Source organism: Chlorocebus sabaeus, chromosome 27 (genome assembly GCF_047675955.1).
Source record: "Chlorocebus sabaeus isolate Y175 chromosome 27, mChlSab1.0.hap1, whole genome shotgun sequence".
Classification (NCBI taxonomy): Eukaryota; Metazoa; Chordata; class Mammalia; order Primates; family Cercopithecidae; genus Chlorocebus; species Chlorocebus sabaeus.
The window spans coordinates 43,094,777-43,114,548 of NC_132930.1; the positions used below are offsets into that span (position 1 = coordinate 43,094,777).

At 50.4% G+C, this 19,772-nt stretch overlaps 1 protein-coding gene across 1 annotated transcript in view; it reads right to left on the reverse strand.

The window, feature by feature from the left end:
• Positions 1-19,772, reverse strand: part of JAKMIP1 (janus kinase and microtubule interacting protein 1) — a 173,651-nt gene that overhangs the window by 153,488 nt on the left and 391 nt on the right. The gene's annotated exons all lie outside the window — the stretch shown is intronic.

Consider the following 19,772-nt stretch of genomic DNA (forward strand, 5'->3'; position numbering starts at 1 on the left):
TGCTTCCAATATCATCAGAAAACCACCTACTTCAATTCCCCACCACACACACCCACAAACACAAATAATTTCTGATAAAATTGCTACTCGTAACATATTCAGAACCCACATAAAATTCTCATCAAATAGAAATGAGAGTTGTTTATCAACATTCAAGAGAACATAATGAAGCTTCCTTTAGAACATTCTGTGCACGTGGAGTCTTCTTTCTTATTGAGATTTTCACTATAAAATTTTATCAGGTGCTGAACAGGAGAGAAACTTGGAGGCGAGGATAGGCAATGGGGACTGATACTTGTGCTACAAGAAGAATTAAGCACCGTAATAACACAGCCACCCCTCTCCCATCAGATAATTTACTACAATTCAACAAACATGCACCAAGTAATAACAGTCACCAAGTAATACAGTCACTGCGTAGCAGGAACTGTTCCAAACTCTCCAAATTACCTAGTATTCTGCAGCCCTGCGACATGGGTATTCTTAATACCCTCATTTTAATGGACCAGCAGGAAGGTATGAAGTACTTTGACCAACATGACCCAGTTAGCAAGTGGGGGGTGGAGGTTGTAGCAAGTGGATGTTGCAGCTAATTCAGTGATATTTAATTTTCTGTCAATATGCTTTGTTCTCAGAGGGCCATGGCACATTGTGCAGGGAGGAGTCTAGCTGCTCGAGTCCCAAGCTGAGTATAAAACCTTTTTCTTTTTCAACTGCTACTTGCTGGCTCTTGGCCAACTCATTGCATCAGTTTGGAATCTCCCCTTTATTAACATGCAAAGGCCCCTTAAGAAGTCCCAGAAAAGGCCCCAGCCATCAGGTCGTTTGTGTCTCACCTCTGCTGAAATGAGTCAAGAGACTAGCAAGTCACCACACCACCAAGAATAAGAAGGGGTAGTCAGTGACTTCCAAGCGGAGGGCAACTTCTTTTTGTGGTTTCTACATCCTTTCTATACCCGCCACCCCGTATGGGCTTGGTATGTCTACATGCTGAACAGGGCGCTCCTCCACAGACACCTGCCATGCACCTCCTGTGTGCACAAGGCTTTGTGAGATGTGCTGGTGGATGCAGTTCACATTTCTCAGGCTTCCTCTCAAGAAAGCAGTTCCAGAAAGGGTGGAGGGGAGGGTCGTGCTGAGACAGGAAGAGACCAGGGGCTTGAAGAGGAACAGTAATTACAGGCCTAGAGTACATAAACCAAGATGAGCTTACTACCAGGTTACTGCCAGGTCACTATCAGGTTACCAGCAGCTCAGTATGGAAGGAAGTCCTTCTCAGGTGCAGACATTTGCAGGCTCCCCCCAATCCTTGAGGAGCTCCTAGCCAAGCAAAGGAGACACTGTAACAAGCCCAGGTGATAACTGGGAGACCAGGGGCTATGGGTGCCAGCGTGGTGAAGGAAGGGACATCCGAAGTGGGCTCTGGCAGGGGTGAAATCTGGACATGCAGATGGAGGAGGAGGGGTCAAAGAAAAGTCGATCAGCATCAGAGAGGGAGACAGGCAGCAACGCAAGCTCCATTCATTCATTCATTCATTCATTCATTCAACAGCATCCTAGTGCCTGTTCCATGCCAGACCCTGTGCTGAGCCTCAAACATGAATCTCACACAGCCCCTTCCCTCACAGAACTCCAGCCAGTGGGGAAGAAGACTGTGAAAGGCATCAGTCACACACTGTGACCATGGCTGTGACAGACAGATGTACAGGGAAGGACCCACCCTGGCTTTGGGAGGGTGGGTGATGCTCAAGGAGATGAGCCTGTACAGACAGTAGGAGGAGGGGTCTGGGCAAGTTCAGGGAAAGCAGACGATTCCATAAGGTAAGGGACAGTGTCATGGACTAAATGTTTATGTCCCCCCAAATTGATACATTGAAACACTATGGTGGGTAATGAGGTCATCAGGGTGAAGCTCTCATGATGAGATTAGTGACCTTATAAGAAGGGACAGGAGACCAGGCTCGGTGGTTCACACCTGTAATCCCAGCACTTTGGGAGGCCAAGGAAGATGGATTGCTTGAGCTCAGTTCAAGACCAGCTTGGGCAACATAATGAGACCTCATCTCTACAAAAAATAAAAAAAATTAGTCAGGTGTGGTGGTGCACATTTGTAGTCCCAGCTACTCGGGAGGCTAAGGAGGGAGGATCACTTGAGCCCAGGAGCTCAAGGCTGCAATGAGCAGAGATTGCACCACTGCACTCCAGCCTGGGTAACAGAGTGAGACCCTGTCTCAAAAAACAAAAACATTTTTGTTCATTTAACAAAAAAGAAAATGAAAAAAAAAAGAGGGAGACACAAGAGAGCTTACTTCCTGTCTCTCTCCACCATGTGAGGGCACAGCAAGAAGGCGAACCAGGAAGAGGGGCCTCACCATGAACCAAATTGTCTGGCACCGTGATCTCAGACTTCTAGCCTCCAGAACGCTGAGAAATAAGCTGCTGTTGTTTCAGCCCCTCTGTCTATGGTATTTCTGCTATGGCAGCCAAATGGTCTGAGACAGTAGGTAACAGCAGGAGCATGAGGAGATGAGGCCACGTGTGTGACAACCAGGAGTCTGTGCTTTATCCTGGGCCAGTGGGGAGTCCCTGGAGCAGTGGAGTGACAGCACGGTGTGAATTTCAGAAACATATCACCCTTTCTAGATACAACTGTTCCTTTTTCCAGACACTCCCTATAACTCCACAGCCATCCCAAGGAAGTAGACCTGGAGATGCCTAGGAAGGCACAGGTCCCTCAAGGTCTGCTTGCAGAGACTTGGAGGTCAGACCAGTGCCAGCTCCCATGGCAGCCCTTCCTCCTGCTCAGCTGAGCTCAGCCCAGCCAGTGATAGTCCTAGAGGCTCCAGGTTCCCAGGTCCCATCTTAGTAATACGAGGACTCTTGAAGGTTGAGACAGAACAAAGAGCTAAACACGATACAGGCAGATAACAATACCACAGATATCTAGACACATACACACAGGTGCCCTGTGAAGGGTGCTGGCTGATGTCTAAAATGGAACAGGGCCAGGTGCGGTGACTCACACCTGTAATCCCAGCACTTTGGGAGGCCGAGGCAGGCAAATCACCTGAGGTCAGGAGTTCGAGACCAGCCTGGCCAACATGGTGAAACCCCGTCTCTACTAAAAATACAAAAATTAGCCGGGCTTGGTGGTGGGCACCTGTAATCCCAGCTACTCAGGAGGATGAGGCAGGAGAATCGCTTGAACCTGGGAGGCAGAGGTTACAGTCAGTCAAGATTGCGCCACTGCACTCCAGCCTGGGTGACAGAGCAAGACTCTGTCTCAATGAATAAATAAGTAAATAATTTAAAAAATGAAAGTAAAATGGAACAGAAACTTCAGCACTCAGGGTGCTGGGACTTGGTTTTCAAACCACCTTCCATGGAGCCCTGGTGCTCCTTGAAGATGTGGGGGGGGGCAGGAGTCAAAGGTCTGGAGCAACAAATGCTTGACTTCTTTTTTCTAGGTGTAATAATTTTAAACTATGAAAACATCATACCAACTCAAATGGGCTACAAACCCAATATTAACCCGGGTAGACCCCACTGCAGGGACCTGGGCTGCCAGGTGAACACTCAGCCTTGTGCAGGGCTTGGGGGACAGTCTCTCCTGTCATCTCCAGTGAAATGCACTCTGAGAATGCAAGGCAAGTCACTGCCAAAAACAGATCACAAATGTGGTATGCAAGTCATTACGACAGAGTATTTGCACAACCACAACAAAGTCCATTAATACTCAAGATGCCACAACTGTTCAGACTGCAACTGTCACCCTACACGTTTCGTTCTGACAGTTGAATTCATCAGAGCAACCTCACTATCCTCATTAACTGACCTTATAACTAGTAAATGTTGTCAGTTTAAAGTTGTAAGATAAATATGAGAATAAACCATCACTTCTCTGTTCTGTATATTGGAGCAGGATGGTTTAGCTATTTAAAAATTTTATTTTTGAAAAGACTTCATTTTGCAGATGGGAAAACAAACTCAAAGAGAGGTGAGGAAATCACACGGTCCTGTGAGTACCATCCCTTCTCAATAGGCAGAAACCAGGTGCCCAGCACACAGCAGACACTCCACAAATGCCCTAGGGAAGGAAGGACCGCTCCCAGGCACCACAGCCGGGAAGCGGGCAGGACTCGAACTCAGACCTCCCCACTCCCAGCCCACTTCTGGTTTTCAGACTCTGCCGCCTTCCCTCCTTTCCTAGAAATGACAATACAGCCCACACTCAGCATCACAAGGAGGGAGAGGCGACGAGGTGACTGCGCTATAAGAGCTAGGGTGCCTTCCCTCCTCCTCAAGAAAATACTAGAAGCCAAGCACACCTGAGCGCCAGTGTGGGATGTGTGCTGTATGGACGGGAAGAGCTGCCATCTGCACTCTAGGAAATAAGGGTCTCCTGTGCTCACCTGTCGATTCAGCAAGAGAACTGGGGTGATTGTGCCTATCGAAGGGAAGCAACCAATTGTCAATTATTTTAGAAACAGCCAAACAGATAGAACGCATAACTACAGGATAAGGGGAGTGATGGTTAATACTGAGTATCAACTTGATTGGACCGAAGGATACAAAGCATTGTTCCTGAGTGTGTCTGCCAGGATCTTGCCAAAGGAGATTCACATTTGAGTCAATGGACTGGGACAGGCAGACCTGCCCTCAGTGTGGGTGGGCACCATCTAATGAGCTGCCAGCACAGCTAGAATAAAGCAGGCAGAAGTTGGAAAGAGCAGACTTGCTGAGTCTTCCGGCCTCCATCTTCCTCCCGTGCTGGATGCTTCCTGCCCTCAAACATCAGACTCCAAGTTCTTCAGCTTTTGGACTCCTGGACTTCCATCAGTGGTTTGCCAGGGGTCTCAGGCCTTGGGCCACTGACTGAAGGCTGCACTGTCGGCTTCCCCACTTTTGAGGTTTTGGGACTCAGACTGGCTTCCTTGCTCCTCACCTTGCAGACCATCTAATGTGGGACTTCACCTTGTGATCATGTGAGTCAGTTCTCCCAATAAGCTTCCTTTCATATATACATCTATCCTATTAGTTCTGTCCCTCTAGAGAACCCTAACTAATACAAGTGGGAACCAGCCCTGTCTGCCCTGGTTCTCAAACTGGAGAGCATATTGGAATTGCTCTGAGGGCTTGTGAAAAGCCAGACCCTAGTTGCAGAATCCCTGATCCAGGAGATCAGGGTGGGGCCAGAGGACCCGTGGTTCTGAGCTGCTCCCAGATGAGGCTGCTGCTGGCCCAGGACCTCATTTTGAGAACCGTGTCTCTGATCTGTTCATTGCAAACCCTCCCGATTAAGGCTCATTAAGGAAGGTATTCTAGACAATACCTTTAACAGTCCACAGCCAAGTCTTCTATCTAAACTATTAAAACTACATTGAGAGAATATTTATAGACTACAATTAAATATGAGACTAGTTCAGACTGGACATTTTTTTAAATTCCCTCAGTGTGGAGGTCATTTCCCGATTGTGCTGGACAGTAAGAGGGAGCAGAGGGGCACTCTACTCAGTAACGGAGATGAAAGTGGACACGGCCAGTCACTCAACACAGTGGCTGGTTAGGGGCCACAGGAAGGAAAATGAACAAGGTGTGGTGAGAATTACACAAGTCCCCAGCAGGGAAGGCTCCCAGCTAAAGTGAGGGGAATGGAGGAACAGCAGACGAGGCTTCCCCGGAGCTGGCCAGGGGCAGGTCAGGAGGATGGGCAGGATGCAGACTGAGGAGGCACAATAGGGTGGGGAAGTCCAAGGAACGGGCATTCCAGGAAAGGGCGACGGTGAGCAAAAGCATGGTAGTTGGAAAAGGAGGTGGAGAGAGTCAATTAAATAAAGTAGTCAGTTTGCAAAGGGAAGTGAAGGGGCAAGCAGGAGTGATGGAGGATGAGACAGGAAGGGAAAAGTGGGGGCCTCTGGTGTCTGACTGGCAAGAATCAAACATCAACTACAGGCCAGGCACGACTTGATGCTACTGACTTCTAACTTCATTGCATTGTAGTCACAGAACTTGCTTTGGTTTTTTGTTTGCTTGTTTTCTCTCCTTTTAATTTTATTGAGGTTGTATTAGGGCCTAGCATATGGTCTGTCCTGGAAAATGATTCATGGGCACTGAAGAATATTTATTCTGATGTCATTGGTCGAGTGTTCTATAGGTTTCCTTTAGGTCTAATTGGTGTACAGTGTTGTTCAAGTTCCCTGCTCCCTTGTTGATCTCCTGTAGACTTGTTCTATCTGTTATTGAAAGTGGGTGTTGACATATCCAACTATTATTGTTGAATTACCTATTTCTCCTTTCATTTCTGTCAGGTTTTTTGTTTGTTTGCTTATTTGTTTGAGACAATCTCTCACTCTGTCGCCCAAGCTGGAGTGCAGTGGTGCAATCACAGCTCACTGCAGCCTCAGCCTCCCCAGGCTCAGGTGATCCTCTCACCTCAGCCTCCTAAGTAACTGGGACTACAGGCACACAACACCATGCCTGGCTAAGTTTGCATTTTTTTTTTTTTTTTGTAGAGACAGCGTTTCACCATGTTGTCCAAGCTGGTCTCAAACTCCTGGGCTCGAGCAATCTGCCCGCCTAAGCCTCCCAAAATGCTAGGATTTCAGGCATGAGCCACCATGCCCAGCCCATTTCTGTCAGGTTTTGCTTCACGTATTTTGGTGCTCTCTTGTCAGGTGCAAATATGTTTATAATTGTTATCTATTCCTGATGTATTGAACTTCTTGTCATTATAAAATGTTGCTCTTTAGTAACTTTTTTTGTTTTAAACACATTTTGTCTAATATCAGTATAGCCCCTTAGCTTTCTTATGGTTGCTATTTGCATGATATATTTTTTCTCATCCTTTCACTTTCAATCTATTTGTATCCTTGAATCTGAAGTGTGTCTCCTACAGATAGTGCTATGATCTGAATGTTTTTGTCCCCCCAGAATTCATACGTTTCTAGTCACCAGTATGATAGCATTAGGAGGTGAGGCATTTCACAAGTGATTAGGTCATGAGGGTGAGCCCTCATAAGTGAGATTAGTGCCCTTGTAAAAGAAACCCTAGGGAGGTAGCTCACCCCTTCCACCATGTGAAAACACAGCAAGAAGACTGCTATCTATGGGAAGGCAGACCCTCATGAGACGTTGAATCTGCCAGTGCCTTGATCTTGGACTTCCCAGCCTCTAGAACTGTGAGATATAAATTTCTATTGTTTATAAGCTATTCAGTCTAAGGTGTTTTGTCATAGCAGCCTGAAAGGGCTAAGACAGCATATACTTGGATCATATATTTTATCCCTGACAACATCTACCTTTTGATTGGCTTATTTAACCTGTTCATCTTTAATAGTATCGATATAGTTGGACTTACGTCTTCCATTTTATTTTGTTTTCAATATGCCTCATGTCCTTTTGCTCCTTTATTCTTCCATTGCTGCCTTCTTTTGCACTAAATGAATCAGGCACCATGTTTGCCATGTAAGTCAGGAGCAAGGACTTCAAAGAGGTATTTCTTTTAAATTTAGATAGCAAAATTACCTTTCTGACAATGTTAAGTTTCTTAAATGGCTAATTTTCAAATCTGTCATGATTTTTTTTTTCGTTTTGGTTCCAGTAAATGGGAGCCAATCAATTATTTATCCAATAGTCTCTGAACACCATCGACAAAGATGTCCACTACCAACTTCCTGGGTTGGAAGATTGGAAGTCTACAGCTTGACCTTCTTACAAGGAGGCAGAATGGGGCCATTATATTTTTGAGATCCCCTTCGTGACATGTGGTGACTGGAAGTGTGGAGACAGCTTAGTGCTTCAGACTAAGGTGGGAAGGGATGGTCAGGATTAATAACAGAGTCACAATGATGGTGTTTTCAAATGCCATGGCGTTGTTCTCATAGACACCTGCTCACCTCTGCTCAGGAGGCTCTGATAAGCAGAGGTCTTTCTGCACTTGCCACAATAAGCAGATAAGACACCACCCCAAACTGTTCAGCCCACATCCCTACCTAAGAGTGACTGACCACACCCCACTTAACACACCTTGCCACCTGACCTCTTAGCATACCCCCAACGCCCTCTGCTCACTAACAATGATGAAGGGAAGCTACAATCCAGGAGCAAATGAATCGTCAAATTCCAAATGAACAACTTATTAATTTGGGGCACCTAAGGGCACCAGCATCCCTCCCCCCTCTTCTGGCTAGAGCACTCCAATTTCTAATATCCTATCCAGCAATAAGACTTGTTTGTGTCTTCAGTCGGAAGTGTCTTGCATTCGTTTTCAGCCATCCCTATAGAAAAATCCAGGGCTCTGCAATGCACAGGCTCTCACAGACTCGGTTCATCCTGGGTGCCTATGGTACTTCCTGGGAGAGACAGATCATGTCCGGAAAGCATCCATCTGCCCAGTGGTTTAAATAGATTAGGCACAATGTGGGGGCATCCAGGCCCTTTTTCAAAATAAGATATCTGGTTTGCAAAAAGAACCTCGTCAAGCCCCGAGTCTGGAAGGCTCCAAGACTTGCTGCAGAAATCCAATTACTGCTGGGCATAATGAGCTCACTCACCCAGCACCCTGGCCCAACAACACAGCCCTGCCAACATCCAGAAAGAAGGTTTGTCTTCCAAAGTGCATTTGGAGGGTATGGCTTGGGAGAAAGAGAAAAACCAGGCTAATGGAATAAGAAATGTGACCTTCCGGGAACACAGGCACGCGGTTTGTTTCTGAAGAACAGCCTTCTAACATTTTTCTGCCGCCTTAAACTAAAAGCAGGCTGCACCATAAGGTAGCGAAATCCCAGTCTGAGGAGGGAAAGGGAAACTTTACAGAACCTTCGTAAATGTCATCTCTGGACTGATAAAACAATCTGGGGTATTCCCACCCCAAGCATTATAGTATCTGAGGCTCAGACAATTGACTGTCACTAGAGGTGGCTTCTGCAGAGAACAGAGCGATGTTTTTTTAAGCGCAGAGTGGACCTGATGCAAGCAATAGAGAGAACATACTGTGCTCCTGCTAAGGTCCCTCCCAACACTGACATTATGGGAATCTGAAACTAAAAGCCAAAAATCTATTAACCACCTACTGTGCACCTTGCCCTGGCCAGGCTCTGGGAGTTCCAGTGTGAATCAGAAAGCATTCCTACCATCATAGAGCCCTCTGTCTAGCAGAGGAGTCAGACAAGTCACTGGCAGCTGCAATACACTGTGGCCAGGCAGAGGGTGGCGTGGGGCAGTGAGGGCCCTGGCGTTATACCTGGCCCAGTGTGGGGATGGAGTTTTCTGGAGGAAGGCGCATGATGGATCTTAAGCACAAGTGGATGGGGCTGGGGGAGGTGAACAGGCAGATCCATCAAAGGGAACAGCGTGTGCAAAGGCCCGGCTCAGTCGAGAGCAGCCGGGGGACTGTGTAGCTGGACATGGGCTCTGCTGCAGCCATGGCAGGAGAGGGAGTCAGGGTGGGTCATGCCACACTGGCAAAATCAGAGGAGAGAAGGAAGCCCCATTAGTCCATTCCCCTGCCCCTGGGCCTGTCTGAATCCAGCCCCAATGACTTCATTCACTGAATCCTCATTTGTAGAGTAAGTAAGTGGGTCTTTCCCCACTCGTGGGGCCCAAGAAGGGTGAAGGAAGTGGCACCCAAGGAGCAGTGCTCAGGAGAGGGCTATGGTTCATGGGGGAAATGGTGGGAGCTGAACTGGGAGCAGACCATGGGGGGCTGCAATGCCAGGCTAAATTTACAACATAATGCTACAGGCTGCATATAGATCCTAAGATGGTTACTATAGTGAAACAGATTAACATATCTCTATCTAACATAGTTACACATTTTTTGTTGCAAGAGCAGCTAAAATCTACTTATTCAACAAAAATCCCCAATAAATGCAATTGTATTAACAAAGTTCCCATGTTGCACTTTTCCTCTCTAGACTTGCTCATCCCACACTCTTTCCAAAGTGAACAGCACCGTTAGGAGTAGCCAGAGCTAGGTTGAACCCACCACTGCCATTTCCACCTGTGCAAGCTCAGATAAGTCACTCGTCCCCCAGTAATGAGGTGGTGGAGGTCCAAGGAGAGGGCTGGGAGGAAGGTCCACTGCCATCCTCGATAATCACCTGGGGTTCTTCCTGCTGACTTGTGGGCACGCCCCGCCTCCCGCCCCCAACCTCAGCAGGCAGCATAATGCCAGGCACCTGAGGGCAGGTGTGCACAAGGAAAGTGAGGATGACAGTGTTAGCTGACCCCCACAAATCTCAGGACAAAGTTGCCCCCACGCATCTCTCCACATGGAGCAAGCACACACACCCAGTGACAGGGATGGGGTGATACCCCAGAATGCCGGAGCTCCCAGGGTGATGTGACATGTCTCCCTCGTGGCTCCTGACTGAGTTGGGAACTCAGCTCACAGTCCCCTCCTGGGCCTAACAGAAAGCAGTGGAGATGGGGTCCAGAGCAGAGGGGGTTCATCAAACAAGACAGCAGGCAGCCTGCACCACATCCTGAGAATCAGCCACTCTCAGCCATCAGAGCTGGTGTGGGGCAGTTCCAGGATGGGGACAAACAGCAGCTTCGCCCACACCAGGGGATGCAGGGACTGCAGAAAATGAACATGAGGTTGCAAACTCTTAAATCCTGGTGCAATGAATATTGCAAAAGGCTTACACAGGCCAGAGCCACTGAGTGGCCAAGAGGCAATGGAGTGGCCCGACACTCTTGGGCCACGCCAAAGTCATGGGCTTGGCTGCCAGTGAGTGACAGCCCAGTGTGCGTCAGGCTCCAGACTCCAGACAGCTCTACCCCTGCGCTCCTCACCAGGCCTTCCCGAGGGCTCACAGCCAGAGACGCAGCTCCCACCACCCGTGTGACTATCCCCTGCCTCTCCCTCCTGAGGCCCTCAGAGAACTCGTCACGGGCCTTAGTGGCTGGGTCAGCCTCTGTATTTCAACTGTGGAGGCTATGGGTCTCCCCTCCCCTAGAACATAAGTTGCTGTGGCCAGAGACTTTGCCACCCCTTGTCCTGATGGGGCACCAGATCCTAGCAGGGCACAAGGTGGCCCTCAAAGGTGCATTGTCATTGTTTGTCATCCAGCTGAGCTTCTTATTTACAGATGAGGAAACTGAAGCACAAAAACCATTTCATTAACTTGCCTGAGGTCACAGACCTCACAGAAGGCAGAGCAGGAGGTTGAACCCCATAGGCCTGAGCCTGGACCCTGCCCTCTGGAGCTCACAGCTACAGCAGCAAGGCCCAGTGGAATACAGCATGCATGCCACGTGTAATTTCACAGTTTTAGTAGCCACATTTTAAAACGTAAAAAGAAGATGAAATTAATAATATATTTCATTTAGCCCAATATACACAAAATAGCATCATTTTGAAGTGAAATTCATGTGAAAATTATTACTAAGATATTTTATATTCTGTTTTTTTCATACATCTTCAAGCCCAGGAGTGCATTTTATTTATTTATTATTTAGTTATTTATTGTGAGATGCAGTTTCACTCTTGTCACCCAGACTGGAGTGCAATGGTGCGATCTTGGCTCACTACAACCTCCGCCTCCCGGGTTTGAGCTATTCTCCTGCCTCAGCCTCCCGAGTAGCTGGGATTACAGGTGTCTGCCACCACACCCAGCTAATTTTTGTATTTTTGGTAGAGACAGGGTTTTGCCATGTTGGCCAGGCTGGTCTTGAACTCCTGACCTCAGGTGATCCACCCTCCTCAGCCTCCCAAAGTGCTGGGATGACAGGCGTGAGCCTCCGCATCTGGCCAGGGTGTATTTTTCACTCACAATCCATCTCAGTCCACAGGAACCACACTGCAGTGCTCAATAGCCCCTACCGGCGAGTGGCTACTGGAATAGGACAGCTCAGCTCCAGGAGGTCCCCTGGTGGCCTCAGAGCAAGCGTAAGAGTCACCTGGCATTAGAAAACTCGTTGACAATCACAATGACCATGACTTCCACAAGTAACACCAGCAGCAGCGCCGGCTGACAAACACCTACTGCACGCAGATGCCACTGAGCCTGTTTTGGTTTTGGTCTACATCCAAAACCAACCCCAAGAGATAGGGACATTCTCTTTATTTCACAAAAGAAGGAAGTGAAGCTCAGAAAGATGAAGGAGCAAGCACTCGATCACAGAGCTAGCAGGGTGGAGTTCAGAAATTAAGTCAGTAGCAGTGATTACTGAGTGAACACCTGCTCTGTGCCAATGTCCAAGGTTGACAGAGGAGGGGAAACCCCACAGGCAGGGTTCCTGTCCTCATAGTGCTTGATTCTAGCTTCTCGGGAGGGGAAATGACAATAAAACCATTTCAGATCATGATGATTCTCAAAAGCAAACAGGGTACTGATGGGGACAAGGGGCACAGCCACTATCTGGGACAGTCAAAAACCTCCCCGAGGAGGAGAAATTTAGGCTGAGACATTGTGGTGGTTAATAATGAGTGTCAACTTGATTGGTGAAAGATGCAAAGTATTGTTCCTGGGTGTGTCTGGGAGGGTGTTCCCAAAAGAGATTAACATTTGAGTCAGTGGGCTGGGAAAGGCAGACCACCCTCAGTGTGGGTGGGCACCATCTAACCAACTGCCAGCATGGCTAGAATAAAGCAGGCAGGAGAAGATGGAAGAGCGGACTTGCTGAGTCTTCCGGCCCCATCTTTCTCCCGTGCTGGATGCTTCCTGCCCTCGGACATCAGACTCCAAGTTGTTCAGCTTCTGAACTCTTGGACCTACACCAGTGGTTTGCCAGGGCTCTCGGGCCTTTGGCCACAGGCTGAAGGCTGTGCTGTTGGCTTCGGTACTTTTGAGGTTTTGAGACCCAGACTGATCCACCACTGGTTTCCTTGCTTCTCAACTTGCAGACGACCTCTTTTGGGACTTTACCTTGAGATTGGTAAGTCAATTCTCCTTAATGAAATCCCTTGCATAGACACATATATCCGATTAGTTCTGTCCCTCTAGAGAACCCTGACTAATACAGACATGAGGGAAGAAAAGAAGCCAGTCTGGGCCAGGGCAGGGATGAACATTCCAGGCAGCAAGCAGCTCACACAAGCGCTCTGAGCAGCAAGAATCCAGCATGTTCCAGCAACCGAAAGAAAGGCGGCCAGGGCTCCCTGCGCTGTGCCAGCTGCCTCTCTGGGGCACTCAGTTGGCCCCTACATCATCCCTCCTGCCTCAGGGCGCTCCCACGCTCTTGCTTGGAAAATGAGGAGCCAACAAACCATTCTGCAGGTTTCAAGGACAAGTCAAGGCTGGGAGCCCCCAGCACAGTGCTCATCACAAGGGACTGAACTGATGCATTAACGAGCAGGGGAGGAGAGGGTGGGAAAGCCTACAGAACAGAACCCAGGCAGCCACAGCCCTGGGAAGAAAATGTTGGCACTCTGAGCACTGCTTCCAACACCAGTCACAAAGGTGAGAACCCCAATGTCCGCCCACAGATGAATGGACAATTGTGTTATATTCACACCATGGAATACTACTCAGCCATAAAGAGGAAGGAAGCACCAACACTCGCTACAACACGAGTGAACCTTGAAAATATCAGACTAAGTGAAAGAAGTCAGCCACAAAAAGCCACATACGATCTATGTCTACGAAATATCCAGAACAGGCAAATCCAAGGAGACAGAGGGCAGATGGATGAGTGCCAGGGCTGGGAGAGGGGAAGTGAGGAGTGACTGCTCACGGACACAGGGTTCTGTTCGGGAGTGAGGACATTGTTTTGCAACTAGATCAAGGTGATAGCTGCACAACACTGTGAATGTAGTAAATGCCACTGAATTGTATAATTGAAGACGGTTAATTTAGAGTGATTGAATTTCACCTCAATTTTTTTTAAGAAAAAGAAGAGGAAAAAGAACTGCTTTAATGGAAAGCACAGGCTATGATCCCATCCAATACATTCCCATGTCAGAACACGCAGAGAGGGGCAACCAGCCACCAGATGCAACAGGATAGGGTGGGAGAAGACAGGAGACAGAAGCCCCAAGGGTAAAAGAAGCAGAAAGCTACTTACCAGCTCACTCCTCGCCTCCACTGTCAACCCTCACAGTCCTCACCGGAAGGACACCCACCCCGTGGTGATGCGTCCCACCCCCTCCAGTGCTGAGGAGGGACCCAGGGCCAGTCCAGGCTCCTGACTCAAAATGCAGCCAAGGGAGAAGCTCAGAGGCCAGCACACCGAGCCAGCGCCTCCCTCTGACCTGGCAGGCATAAGGGTATTTCTGCCACAATGAGCACCCGCTGGCAGTCCCTGGCTGGTGCACACAGAACGCCTTTCATTCCTTAAAGTGGCCCTTCAGCCAGTCTAAGCCACGGTGGGAGATAGGACAGCAGGCAGCCTGTACCCGGGTCCTCCCATGGGAGACAGGACAGCAGCAGGCTGTACCCAGGTCCTCCCAGGCCAATTGGGAGTTTTAGGATATGCAGTGGGTCCTGAGGATGCTTGCAGGCCCTGGAAAAGATAAAGGGGCCACCTCAGACCACACAGAGGGGAACAGGCTGACCTAACACAAGAGGGTGGTGGTGCCCAACAAAGGGAGCAGCCACTGCAGCTGCTGTCCACTGCGTGATGCTAGATGAGGCCTTTCACCTCCATTCCTTAGTCTCATCCTCACAACCGAGGGATGTGCAGGGACCAGACTGGGGTGATCCCCATTTCCCAAATGAGGAACCTGAGTTGCAGAGGGTTCAGGGGGCTGCAGACAATAGCACAAGATTAGCTGGTAAATGGCAAAGCCGGTGCTCAAACCCAAGTCTGATGTCAAAGCCTTCTATGCTAAATTATGATGCCACTAACATTTGCTTTATTCCACAAAACTCCCACAAGACAGCACAGGGCATCAGTGAAGAATGTGGGCTGCAGGTGAGGATGATAGAGAGTTCCAGAGGTGGATGGTAGCACTGGTTGCTCAACAGTCTGGATGTGCTTCAGGCCACTGAATTGCACACTTAGAAATGGTTAATATATCAGCCATGATTAAATACTTTGATATATTTAGTATATTAACCATGATAAAAATATTTTTCAAAATGATCAGGTGCTAGCCCATCAAGGAATTGTCAACAAATTTTTGAAAATAGATACCACACATACCACATTCTCTAAACATGGTAAAATTAAATTAGAAGCTAATAAAAATATAAATCTCCCTGCCCCTGTCTCCTCCCCTCAAAAAAGAACATGGGTTTCTTGGCTTCAAATCCCTGCTCTGGAACATACTCGCTTTATAATCCCTGGCGAGCTTCGGAGCCCCTCTGTGCCCATCTATAAAATAGAAATGCAGGTGCGTGCCTCCCTCTGGGACTGAATGGGTTCAGTCAGACCAGGGACAGCACAGACCAGTGGGAGGCAAACTCCTCCTGGAAAAAGCCAGGGAGTAAATGTCTTTGGCTTCACAGATGTCTCCCCCAGCTGCTCAGTTCTGCCAGTCTGGCACAAATGCAGTCACAGACCATACATACACAAATGGGCGTGGCTGTGTTCTAATAAAACTTTATTTACAAAAGCCCCTGGCACAGATCCTGGCACTTGCTAAGTGCCATTCACACATGTTAACTGTTATAATGAAGAAAAACAGTATTTCTGTCAATTCACCTCTGCAGACTTATGAAAGGCATAATACTTCTCGTTCCAGTTCTGAAAACCGATACTAACATCAAAGGCAGGAGGGAGCCCCCAGCCCCACTGGGGAGCTGCCCCTCCCACACTCTGAGCTGCCCCTCCCACACTCTGAGCTGCCCCTAGGTGCTTTCACCAGGGGCCCTTTCTCCTCTACTCTGCAGTATGGGGTGGTGCAAAAGTAATGGCAAAAACCACGATTATTTTTGCACCAACCTAATAATGACCTCTGTGGCCACTCCCTGCAAGCACGCCTGCTTCTCACGTCCTACAGGAGGGGTTCCTAACCCAGCCATTCACAGCATGAGACCCCCAGAGCTCCTTCCCTGTCCCTGCCCCTCTCTGCTGATCCATGACCCCTGTACTGTCCACCTGGCCTCAGAAAAGCATGAGCAAAGAAAACACTTTCTGAAGGCATCCAGGGCTAGAGTCAGGATGCTGTGGTCCCACCAGTGGCCAGCCCCAGGTCACTGTCTGAGTCTCCGTTTACAGCAGCACCAATGGCCACTATGGACATGACGGTGATGTGCTTCCATTAAAAGCACCAAGAAGGGGCCAGGGGCGGTAGCTCATGCCTGTAATCCCAGCACTTTGGGAGGCTGAGGTGGGCAAATCACCTGAGGTGAGGTCAGGAGTTTGAGACCAGCCTGCTTAACATGGTGAAACCCCATCTCTACTGAAAATCCAAAAAAAAAATTAGCAGGGCTTGGTGGCAGGTGCCTGTAATCCCAACTACTTGGGAGGCTGAGGCAGCAGAATCGCTTAAACCCACGAGGCGGATGTTGCAGTGAGCTGAGATTGTGCTACTGCACTCCAGCCTGGGCAACAAGAAAGAAACTGTCAAAAAAAAAAAAACACCAAGAAGGCTTTCTGATCTATTTCTCATGCCATCCCTGTTGGAAGGTCATTTTCCATTACAGGGGTCAGTGTGCTCCATGGGGCAACATCTGAGGCCTGGAGTCAGGGAGCCCCACTGCTGAGTCCCCTGGTGTCCTGAGACTCGGCTCCCTCTCTGGTGTTCACGTAGACCTCACCCTGTGTGGTGCCATGCCGCAAAGATGAGATAACCCAAGGCAGAAGCAGGAGGTTAAGTGACGATATTTCCTTATGTGGCCCTCATTCCCCTTATCCAGACAAAGAAGGTGAGTACAGGGGCTAAGTGACTTGCCCAGTGTCACACTGTCAGTAGGGTGGGAGCTGGTCCTCAACACAGTTCCACTGACCTAGCCTGGTCCCTCATACTGCTCAGCCCACCACAACGGTGGCCACTGCTCTGATCACTAGTTTCGTTGTTAGCTAAAGAAGGACCCCAAATGTCGGTATGGGAGTTTGCTCTGTGACAAGGCTAAACGAATAAATATTCTCATAGCTTCTTCACCATCATCATCTCTCATAAAGCTGCTACCTTTGCTCAGGGAGCACACCTCTGATCCCCACATCAACCTAGCCGAAGAGATACCACTGCCCCCTTTTATACAGGAAACGGAGGCTCAGAGAGGTTAATCCTCTTACCCAAGATCACACAAGGATAAGGGATAAAGTACAGGCGAGTCCAACTTCAGAAGCCCTGCAGGTTGATCCCATTGCCACTATGGGGAGAGGAGTGACCCAGGAGAACTGGGACAAACCACAGTCATCCTCAGACTCCCCAAGGGAAGCCCCCATTGAGTTAGAAACCCCAGCAGGGAGGCACTTGCCCAATCCCAGCTAAGTGAGGCAGGGCCTGAATGGGAACCCTGGCAGTCTGGCTCAGAGCCTGAAGAGATGCAAGGTCCTACCCTCAAGGAGTGAAACAGATAGCCACAGCCTGCAGTGGCAACCGCTGCTGCCTTACGGACTAGAAATTGTTCCCTCTGCCACTTGTCCCACAGCCCAGTCCACCCTTACACACCAAGAGAGTAGGGCCACAGTCCTGCCACTTCCTCAGGCAGCCTTCCTGGCTGGGCCAAGGCAGGGGCCTGTCCCCCTCTCTCCCTGCACATGGCTCTCTGACAGCATGGGCAGTGTCTGTGTAGTCACCTCCCTAGGAAAAGAGCCCCCACTAAAGTGGAACCATCTCTCAGGCGACCTCACTGTGTCCCATGTCCCCAGTCTCTAGTGGGCAAGATCTGCTTAAGGAAAAACTATACAAACAAATATCACACTGGACGTGTATGAAAAGTTCTGAGAACACAATGAGAGAACCACACAATCTTTCCAGTAGAGTGTGGGAAAATCACAGTGATGGAACCTGAGAGCTGGACTTTATCATGAATCGTTCTCCAGATACACAAGGGAGGGGAGCATTGTTTTAGAGAGGGGGGTGAAAAAAAAGCATGTGGGGAAAAACCCAAGTGTGAAGACATGTCTACACAACACAGAGGCAGCAGGCGTGGCGGAGACATCGTGGCAGGAAGAGGGGAGAGATGGGCCAGGGAAGCCAGGACGGGAGGAACTGGTGAGGTCGTGGGGGCAGTGGGAGTCATAGGTGGTTTGTGAAGGAGGAAAATGCCAGTCATCTCATGCATTGGGTCCATACTGTGATCCTTTGGGAGAGGCTTACTGCAAAAAGACTCCAGGTAAGAATTACCCCAGACTCCGGAGCGGAGATGTTCAGCATTACAAACCCGTACATATCTCAACAACAAAAATCTTGCAACAAGCCACAAGCCTCCACTGTGCGCCACAACATCAGTCTCTGCAGACCCGCAGATCTCCAGGAGGGTGACAGTGCCCTGCTAGGAAAGGATGCTAGTCCCCCCACTCCATCCTCGAATGTGTCCCTCCTCCTTGCCCATCCCAGCTATTGGAGCCACCACCCAGGGTGCTAGAGGAAGGACCAACTCCTCCCATGGCCTCGCCCTCCACACCAGCGGGTTGCTTTGACTTAGGGGAGATGTCCCTGCTATGCCCAACATTCACTGTGGGTGGAGCCCTGGGAGAGGGGCTGAGGCTGCCCCTGTCCTCCTCCCCACCTCCTCCTCTGCTCTGGAAGGCAGAGGCCGTCAGATGGTAACAGCATCCTGGGACACTCCGCGGTCCAGGAAAGCTCAGGAGGGGCAAGGGGATCTCCCTGACCTTGGTCTACAAGGAGTTGGCCAGCTGAAGTTAGGGCGTTCCCGGAGAGAGCACAATACGGGCAAAGGCCAAGGACAGTGTGCCTGCGAGTGTGCGCAGATGGGGCGAGCGGCGGAGGAGGGCTGGCGGTTAGATACGGTATCGCTGGAGCTCAGAGAGCCGGGCAGAGGCTGGCGGAGAGCCGAGGCTGGCCCAGCCTTCAGGAGACGGACGAGCTGGGGTGTGTGGGAGCGGGATGTTTCTAAGGCGAAAAGAAGAGCCAGCCTCGTAAGCGGCCTCTATCTGGGCTGCCCTGGCCGGATCCTCAGGAGCCCACAGCAGGGGGGATGGAGCGAAGGACCGAGGAGCTGGGAGGCGAGGCCGCCGCGCACTGACGTAGACCAGCGAGGCCGCTGGCCCCGACGCAGGGCGCCCGGCAAGGTGTCTGGCACCACCGGAGTCAATCCTTGCGCGCCATCTCCGAGGCCAGTGCGCCCAGGGCGCGCCGGGCCGACAGGAGGGTGGGTGCCAGCCTTTCTTCCCATCTCTCCAGCCTCCTCCCCGGCGCCCACGTGGGCGGAGCAGCGCGAGGGTGTGCGTGGCAGGGGCCGCGGCGGCGTGTGCCGTGCGTGGGGTGGGGTGCAGGCTGGGCGGCCTCGCCCGCGGGCCCCCAGCCGCCGGGGCGCGGCCCCCAGCTCCATCTTCTTTGCCACCTGTGCAGGGATCTGGGGGACTGCGACCTACCCTGCGGAAGACACGGAGGGGACCGGCCGGCCACACCCCCCGCGCCACTCCGGCAGGCACCGGGTGGGTCCCCCCTCCCGCTCCTTGGCTTGGGGGCGGAATCCGGAGAGGAGTGGAAATAGGGGTGGCGTGAAGGAGAGCTGGAGGCTGGGGGCGGAACCGGGCGGGGGTGTTGGGGGAAGGGACGCAGCGGCTGGGAGATTTTACAAGGGGGTCTGAAGAGGAGTGGGGGATGGGTACGGAAGGGTGGGGGAACGCTGAGGTGGGATGCGAGAGTGGAAGGGGGACCCGAAGGGGGCGCGATGACCGGAGGACGGGGAGATGGACGATGGGGCGGGGCGGCACCGGTCGCCGCGTCCCTCGCCGCCGGGTCCGCC